The sequence below is a fragment of the Montipora foliosa genome, chromosome 1, assembly GCF_036669935.1.
Source record: "Montipora foliosa isolate CH-2021 chromosome 1, ASM3666993v2, whole genome shotgun sequence".
NCBI lineage: Eukaryota > Metazoa > Cnidaria > Anthozoa > Scleractinia > Acroporidae > Montipora > Montipora foliosa.
Window position 1 is genome coordinate 6,125,909 of NC_090869.1, and position 8,927 is coordinate 6,134,835.

Consider the following 8,927-nt stretch of genomic DNA (forward strand, 5'->3'; position numbering starts at 1 on the left):
TTTGCAGACTGTAGACTGCAGACTAAATCACAATTATTGAAAGCTAACCGTTGTAAAACGAGTTCTTAGACTTAATTTGTAGGCAGTGTGCAGTCTGCAGTCTGCAAATGCCAGACACCGTGCTAGCAGACCCTTTGGATTCAAACTAACTGAACATTAGCTTCTCTCACGACACTTCTTGGGGGTTTATATGATATACTGTACATGGGTCTTTTGCATATTTCAAATAGCACTGATTTACGCCCAGAAAACACAGAACAAGGTGCTGTATTTCAGAGGTCGAAGCACCCAATTCCAAAACTGAGTTACTTTTTGATGACTGCGATTGATCCTTTTACTGGATTGTTCGTGTGGATTGTTTTTCGTCGTCACCTTAGACTATGACGAAGAGTCTGCAGATGGCTGAGGATGCATATTTATGGCAGGCAGGTGTCATTGCAGGACGCAGTGTATCAGCTAAAGAATTGCTTTCGAGATGGCGCTTCAGTTTGCTTTAGAAAGCATGGCATCCTTTTGCCACCTCTCCGCTGATCTGATAGTTAATAATAGCTAATTTCTGATGTGCTTTTTAGCATAAAATGTTCAAAAGCGCAGTAAAATAAATATAACCTACTATTTTACAATAAGCCGCGCTGAATGTTAATTGAAAGCTAATCATTAGTGTCCGTGTGGGACCTAGGATCTTCATACTCGTCCGTTCACCGCGACTTTTTTTCTTTGGTTGATTGGAGATGATATTTTGGGAAGATGCAGTAAGTAGGATCAGCGGCATTAGCTGGTTTGCACAACTTGCCTTCGTGGTATCGTCCATTTGCAATCGTCGATCAGTAGGTGAGGTTTTTTCTTTCACAGATTTTTCTTGTCAAACGCAATGTTATCAGTCGCTGGGTGTATTCATCAAGGTCACGAGCGGTTTAGTGAGCTCTTTACTCCGAACTTGATTTATGTCTCCTAAAGTGACAAATGGTCAGGATTTCGTTATATATGAGTATCCCGATTGAAAAAAAGGCATCACGATTTTTATGACGTCTACGAAAGGCAATCACGTGTCGTACACTTTACATCTCGGTTGTATCCCATCCAGATACCAACCTCACCCGACAGGGGGATTAACTTCAGTTACTTTTGTCGTGAAAATGGGAATACGAGCACTCGTAACTGAGGCTGTTAGCGTTGGCCACTGTTAAGCTGAACTTGCAGATTTACAATTCTTTCTCGTGAATATTACTGTACTTTATTCACAAGAAAAGTGGAACTAATAACCACAGCAATTCGTGCTTTAACTTGCTGTGAAAAAGAAGTTGAATTATATAATCGGAATTGATCAACACGTAAGTAAGTAAGTAAGTAAGTAATTTTATTTAAACACATATCGCATATGAGCGATAGCTCGTTTAAATGCAAATTTGTCATAAAAAATTACAATGTGATAATTAAGATAATCTTACATGTACAAGTAATGAGTGAAAAATAAGAAATAAAAATTAAATCAACTGAAATGAATAAAAACCTATTACAATAATCAATAATTCAATAAAAGAAAATATTGGTAATTAGCCTGTCTATTTACAAAAAATAAAGCTGCAGTCATACGATGAAGACAATTGTATGTTTTGTAAGTTCTTCCGAAATGTAGAAAGGGATTCTGACATCCTTATTTTGTCTGGTAGATTGTTCCATTGTTTACTAGCCTGGTACGTGAAAGAATGTTGCATATAAGATGAGGTTGGTCTTGGAATAACAACCTTAAGATGGCCCCGTAGGCTGTAACCGTTGCTACGCAGGATAAACCTTTCCCGAATGCAGTTCGGTGCCTGGCAATAAATACTTTTGTATACGAGTGTCAGTGCTTGTTCTATGCGTCGGTGTTCCAGGCTTTTAATATGTGCGATGTTAAGTAACTCTTCATAAGCAGTCGATTTAGAGTGATTAAGAAGAATCCTTAAAGCGAATGCGTTGGTTGACTCTAGTTTCGCAGACAGACCTTTACTTAGACCTAGAACAGTGGTGATGCATATTCGAAATGAGGCAGAATAAATGCTTTGTACAATTTAATCATAATATCTAAGGATATAAATTTACGAATGCGACGAAGAATTGAAACTTTTATGTTCACTTTCCGGCAGATTTCTTTAATATGTGCTTTAAAAGAGAGTGAATTGTCAATGATTACTCCGAGGAGCTTGATCTGTGGAACGTAATCCAGTTCATTACTTTCGATAACAAAGGGCGTTGGTAAAGTTGCTCTGTTAAAGACGATAGATTGAGATTTACTATGATTGATCGCCAGGAAGTTCTTATGGAACCAGGAGACGAGTAGACCAAGGTTTTTTTGTAGGTTTATCTGCAAGGTGGATGGACAAAGGCTTGAAGAGTACCCCGTAGTGTCATCGGCATAAAATCTTAAGGAGCACGAAATATCTGAAACGTTCGCATCATTCATATATATATTGAAGAGAAGGGGGCCCAAGATTGAACCTTGAGGAACTCCACTCTTCATAATTTGCCAATCTGACAAATTACCGTCTATCTTGACATGTTGCTTTCGATCAGTCAAGTACGAACATAAAAGTTGTAGGGCGTCTTCAGTTACACCATACGCTGACAGCTTTGCAAGAAGCAAATTATGGTTAATAGAATCAAATGCTTTGGAGAGGTCTATAGTAATTGCTGCAGAGTATTCGCTAGAGTCTAAATTTTCCCTAATGTCTTCGCATGTCTTGAGAAGGGCTGTTGTACATGAATGTCCTTTCCGGAAACCAGACAAATTCCCACTGAGAAAGTCAAGAGAAAACTCGTATAGCTGATCAAAGATAACTCTTTCGGCTATTTTTGAAACAGCCGATAACACAGATACAGGACGGTAATTAGATTGTAGAGTCTCGCTGTCTTTTTTATACATCGGAGAGACAATGGAAATTTTCCAATCTGTAGGCCAGGAGCTATTAATGATGCACCGATTGATTAATTTTGTAAAAGAACCGAGAATTCCTGGCTCAGCAAGTTTCAGCAGGCGTGGAGAGATTCCGTCAGCACCGGTGGCTTTATTGACCTTTATTGATTTTGATACTAGAAAGTATCCTTCTGATGTAGGAATCCCGGACAGGAGTGAATGAAAAGCTCATTTGTCCTTTAAATTTCTGTTCAATGGCTATAACACTGGAATGAGTTTTAAACTCTTCTGGCTGTAAGTTGGACATGTGGGTAGGCCTAGGTACTGCATGAATGAAATAATCGTTGAAAAGGTTGGCGACATCAATACTGTCAGAAATGAGGCGTCCATCTTCAATCAGTTGAATATGGCCGTTGCCTCTGTCTTTGCTTGGAAGTAAACAATGAAATTTCTTCCAAAATTCCCCAGGGTGTTCGGAGTTTGTGGATACATTAATGCAGTATGATTTAAGGGCGGAACGTTTTAAAGATGTAACAAAGTTCCGTTGTTTCCTGTAGGCCTCCCAATTTTCAGATGTTTTGTTCTTAGTAAACTTTCTGTGTAAACGATTTCTTGTATTTATAGCCTGAATAATTTTTGGTGTCATCCATGCCACAGTGTTACCGCGTACCAGTTTCTTCTTAAGCGGTGCATGACGATCAATCACTTCAGTGAATAATTTATACCAGTGCGCCCAGATGTTGTTGATATCATCGTAAACAAACGCCGAGTCCCAGGGGACACTGTGTAAATCCTGGAGAAAAATATCAGCGTCGAACCGTTTCATTGAGCGATAAGTAATGAGCTTTGGTGGAGTTTTAGGTAGCTTCCATTTGCGAATTGTAACAACCATATCGTGATCACTGATACCGAGTTGTAGAGTGTTAGTATAGCAGAATCTTTCCGGGTGAGTTGTCAAAATAACATCAAGAAGAGTGCTCGACGTATCTGTTGTTCGGGTAGGCACAGTTACAGTGTTTGTTAACTGAAAACGATCACAGTATTCAGAAAGCCGGCTGTCGGGGGAACAGTCATCACTTTTAAGCATATTGAAATACAGGGTTTTCTTTAAGGTTTTAAGTAGCCGGGGCTTTTTGCAAAGTAGACGGTTGTGGGTCCGGAGGACCCATACGATGGGCTTTTGCCCATCGCTTCTAGGGGGTCCGGGGGCATGCTCCCCCGGAAAATTTTTGAAAACTGAATGCCGGAAAATGCATTTCCTGGCATTTTGGGCCATGAAACTCACACATTAGAGGGATGAATCAAGCTGCAATTACACTATGAAAACCATGTTACTTAAAGAAAGACGAAGCGACATTTCAATAATACAACCCTATAAACAAGAAGTTGAGTGATATTTTTTGTATCTTTTTGGTGGTTTTGCTGGAGATAACGAGCATGGCAAATATTGCCACTTGACAACTTGTAAACATGGCACATACTTGAAGGACTAGACAGGCAAAGGCTTCTGATTGGTTGTTAAATAAAGAAGCTGATTGGAGGATACTAATTGGCCAATGGCGTAAAGGATGTTTCGATGCTGTTTAGGTGTGAAGATGACACACATTCGTTCCATTGTGTAATTAGCGAGAAAATATGCTTGCGGAACTTGGTTGTAGTAATTTCGAAAATTGAAAATCACTCGAGCGGTTTAAGAGTGATGTAGTTTTTTCCGAAGAGTTTAGTAGTTCCGTAAAGTAGTGAGAGTTGATCAAGAGTGACGTTGGATAAAGATCCGTTGTCATGTTGAAGCGTAGAGATGCCCTCGAGAGGACGAGCACTTACGCGGGCAAGTAGGATTTAACTCCGAGGAGCGTTACGTTCAAGTGTTTAAATAAAGTCTACGAGTCCTCAGCTTCTACGTTCGCTATAAATGATCAACTGAAGGTTCGAAGTGAAAACGAAGGAGCGGTTAGTGAATGATCAGGGGCTAGTTTTGTTCCTCAGTTGAGTTGTGGTAAGAGATGCGTGAACGCAGGCTGAGCGTGTTGCTAGCAGAACATCATATGTAAATTTCCTTCTGGTTTGAGAACAAACCTTTTGAAAGTGCTTCTTTGTTTACAAGTTTTTTTGATTGCGGCGTGATTAAAGGAAGTTTTGCGCGGACTAAAACGTCCTTGAGTGATTTTTCCTAGCGAAATCCAATATGGCGGACAACAAATCATATTGTCCCTACTTTCCCGCCACCGCAGCAAGATTTTTTCAAAACGAGAGTCTCAAGCATAACGTTTTTAAACTGCCCTTGAGTCAGGAGTCTTTTATGTGTTTTCAGAAAAGATAGGCACGGCAAATTTTTATTTGTATTGAGCCCAAGTAGTTTGGACCTCATAAACACCATTTCCTGTACATGTCTTGACTCCTCAAACAATGAAAGTAGCCGGCGAAACCTGACAGAGAAGCCGGCGAACTTCGCCGGCTACCGGCTCTTATATACAACCCTGAAATAACGTCAGCCTCGATGGCGATGTTACTCGATATTACTTGTTCTATTGAGAAAATCCATGACGACAATTTCTCCATCTTATCTTCTTTCAGAGAGCTTGAGGCTGTTGGTTTGGTTCGCCGCGTTCCGGATCCTTTTTTAGCAGTGGCGGGGAGTCGCTTCTTCGGACGCAGAATCCTTCAGAGTAGTCGCTTATTTGTGTCCATCACTTTCTTCGCTACTTTTTAACTCACTCTCACTCTTACTTTCATATTCTTCATAACCCTCATAGTCGTCACCTGAAAACTATCTATCGGTGTCTCCTTCGCTACTCTTTACCTCTGAATTTGAGCTTTCCGATTCCCGTCTGTCCGCCATGTTTGAGCCGGAGCTAATTTATGCGAAATTGTAAATGCATAATAAACAGCACTGATTGGCTAACTGTAACCATGAAAACGCTGTTTCCCGGGGAAAACAAAAAGGGCAGAGGAAGGCTCCTACTGATGGGTTCCTGGTCTTCAATGACTTTTCATCACAATATGTACATGTATAGTCATGCAAGTAAAGCTTGTTGTCTTTGTTGTCCTCTCACAGTTAATAACTCTTAGTTTAAAAAAGCGATTTAATGGTGGGATAAAAGTACTTAGTAAGCAGGGTATGTTACGCAATTCTACTGGAAGTGCAGTCCAAAGTTTAGATGCAACCATACTAAATTAACCGAAGGAATAGATAATCCGGATCATGTATCTTGTTGGGTACTTCAATCGACATATCGACCGGTGTATCGGCCGGTATCTCGGTGGAAACTCGATCGACATTCGACCGACAATCGACCGACATATCGACCGCTAGCCAACCGAAAAATAGGTCGAGCTTCCATTGATGTCGGCCGAAGTATCGACCGTGATCATATCGGTAGCTTATCGGTCAAGTGCCTGTGGCTTATCGGCCAATTGAAATGTCGGTCCTGTATCAGTCGATAGTCGAGCGAGAGTCGGCCGATAAAGACTCTTCAACATTAATTAATGTCCATCAAGACGTGTTGTTCTTCAACACCTTCACATATTTAGACTATTTAGTTTTGAACGATCATCTTGACTTTGAAAGAAATTTATCTTTAAAATTCCACGGGCTTCCACGGGGATTCAAACCCATGAGCTCTCGATGCTCTACCAACTGAGGCTATGAAACCACTCAGGTGGGAGCAGGACAATTTATTTGTAGGTTCGAATGCCGTTAAAGTTGCCTGAATTTTTCAGGTGTCTATATGAGACAATTTCTTAAATTCTCTAGATAAGTACGAGGATCACTTCTATCTTTTTGTCTTGTTGACTTTGTAGTCTTCCTGAATCAGCAATGCATGTTGAACAGAAACTGCTCGCTTCAGAATTTCATAGAGCTTATAGCCACTTCATATTTGTGATTTCTTGCGAATTACGCGTCAAGTATATATTCTCACTAAGGGGGGACAAATTAATTTTAAATAACGGAAATTGAATTGTAATGCATTAGTCAACGAAATAAGCAAGTTACAGTTCGAAAATAATCAAACCTCTGTTTTCGCCGTTTGTAAAGAAGCTATTTCCGGAGACCGCTGCGTGGAATATTGTTATTATTCATTTTTAAATAGGATTTGGATAACACGTAACAGATGAAGAAGCTTTTTAAGTGGCAAAATTGCCTACATTTCAATATTGTAATTAATCTGAAAGATTTTTCGCGTTTTTCTCTCGGCTGACGTAAAAATGCCTTTCTCGACAAGCCCTACTATAAAGATAACAACGGAAAATGAATATCGCTCCAAGGAAGAAGTAGTCGATATTTTTAGAGTACATAAAGATGCTAGGCGTTTGTTTTTATGCAAAGAACGGCGTGAAGTTGGCTCGCTGGAATCTTCACTTGGTGATCTTACAAGAAAGCGTGAAATGGAGATTCAAAAATACAATAACGATCAGCGAAATCTTCAGTGGGCTCTCTATAACTTGCGTTTAGAAAAATCAAGTGTGAAGGGTAAGAGATTTACAGTTTTTGGATATAATTATTAACAGACGCGTCCGGGAACATCCTCAAGTTATAAATTGCAGGAGACGCAGAGCCTTGCTCGATACTAGTTAAGCAGATTCCTCCTGCGAGCAGTTGCATGATCACGCATCGTAGCTTCATTTAAATGTGGATCGGACACAAAAATAACAAGGAGCCCCAAGGCCCTAAAGTTACCCTTCCTCGCTTCCTCTATCCTTGAAAACAAGCCCCAAATCTCTCCACGTCATTGAAGTACCAGAAGTACGGCTTGCGCGGAAAAATGAGTTCTATGCTCCCCAATCAGTTGTCGCCAGTAAAGTGCGCTGCATAAGTCAAGAGGAAGCCGTCTGCCGTGTATATATATAAAGGCGGAAACCCTTCAACAGTCAAACATGATATTGTCGTCATGTGCGCTCTCTCACTTGACAACCTTTAAATGTGATCCAATCTGTTGCAGGTTTTAGAAGGTTGGAAGGTATCACCGACAAGAACACTGATAATCGCATTTCTCTTCGTGAAATGCATTGCCAAGCGAAAACTGATTATCGAGATTTCAAGAGCATCCGTCGACCGCTTGCTCCAGAAAGGTCGAGACACACCACACCTTCCAGCGTTTTACAGTTCAGGGGTGAATCCACCATACCACAACCAGTCAAAAGAGAGATTATAAAACGACAAACAATGCGCCTTGAAAACACAAGACAGGAAAGATTAGACCGAGATAAACAACGAGGGTTACAGTTGGAAGATACTGTTGGAGTCTACACTAGAATAAGTTTGAGCAAGGGGAATTTGAAGTACAAGGGAAGGACGACATACAGGTTAGTTTAAAATCTAACCTGACAAATTGAACCGAGAATCTGGCCCGTCCCTTACAAATATCTTATATTTAAACTTTGTAACTTTTCACGGCGTAATGTCGGCCGTGTTTCGCGAAATAAGGGTGTAAACTATCGATTCAAACGTATGATTTCAAGTGACTATTACGTAGGTGCAGAAGTCGTCGTCATTGCAAAAGCTCCCCAACCTCTCAGTTTTTCTTAGATCGCAAATTAAAGAGAAAAAAAACAGAATCGACGATAATCCATCCCTCTAATTCCTATCTTCTTCTTCTCCTTCTTCTTCTCCTTCTCAGTTCTTCTTCTTCTTCTTTTTCTTCTCCTTCTTCTTCTGAAAACTGAATCCAGGCTCGAACGGTCTTCGAACCCATGTGAGATTGCGTTTAATATTCTACACTGAGTTATCAATAAATTACTTAATTTGAGGAATTGCGATAAAACACTGTCGTGTAATGTTTTTTCATTGATGGTCCTCAAAAAGCAGAAAGCAGGAAATATCATCACCGGGCATTCAAGCAAACCTCGGATAAAAACGCAATTTCAGTTCTGCGTCCTCTGACATTAAAACAATTAAAACATTGAGCTTTCCGGCACAGAAATCAAGTGAGGCCGTACGCTACTGTGAATATGATAGATGAAGAACCTTCGCTGATCAACAGCATCAGGAACTACACTTTATGTGCATCACCTTAAGACAGAGAAAAATCTCCGA

The 8,927-nt window shown here is 40.3% G+C and overlaps 1 long non-coding RNA gene across 1 annotated transcript in view; it reads left to right on the plus strand.

Moving 5' to 3' along the window:
• Positions 1–7,182: 7,182 nt before the first annotated feature.
• Positions 7,183–8,927, plus strand: part of LOC137974335 (uncharacterized) — a 3,057-nt gene continuing 1,312 nt past the window's right edge. Inside the window, exons 1-2 of the long non-coding RNA XR_011117422.1 lie at positions 7,183–7,364; positions 7,834–8,197. This is a non-coding gene — a long non-coding RNA (uncharacterized lncRNA). The remainder of the gene's footprint in view (positions 7,365–7,833; positions 8,198–8,927) is intronic.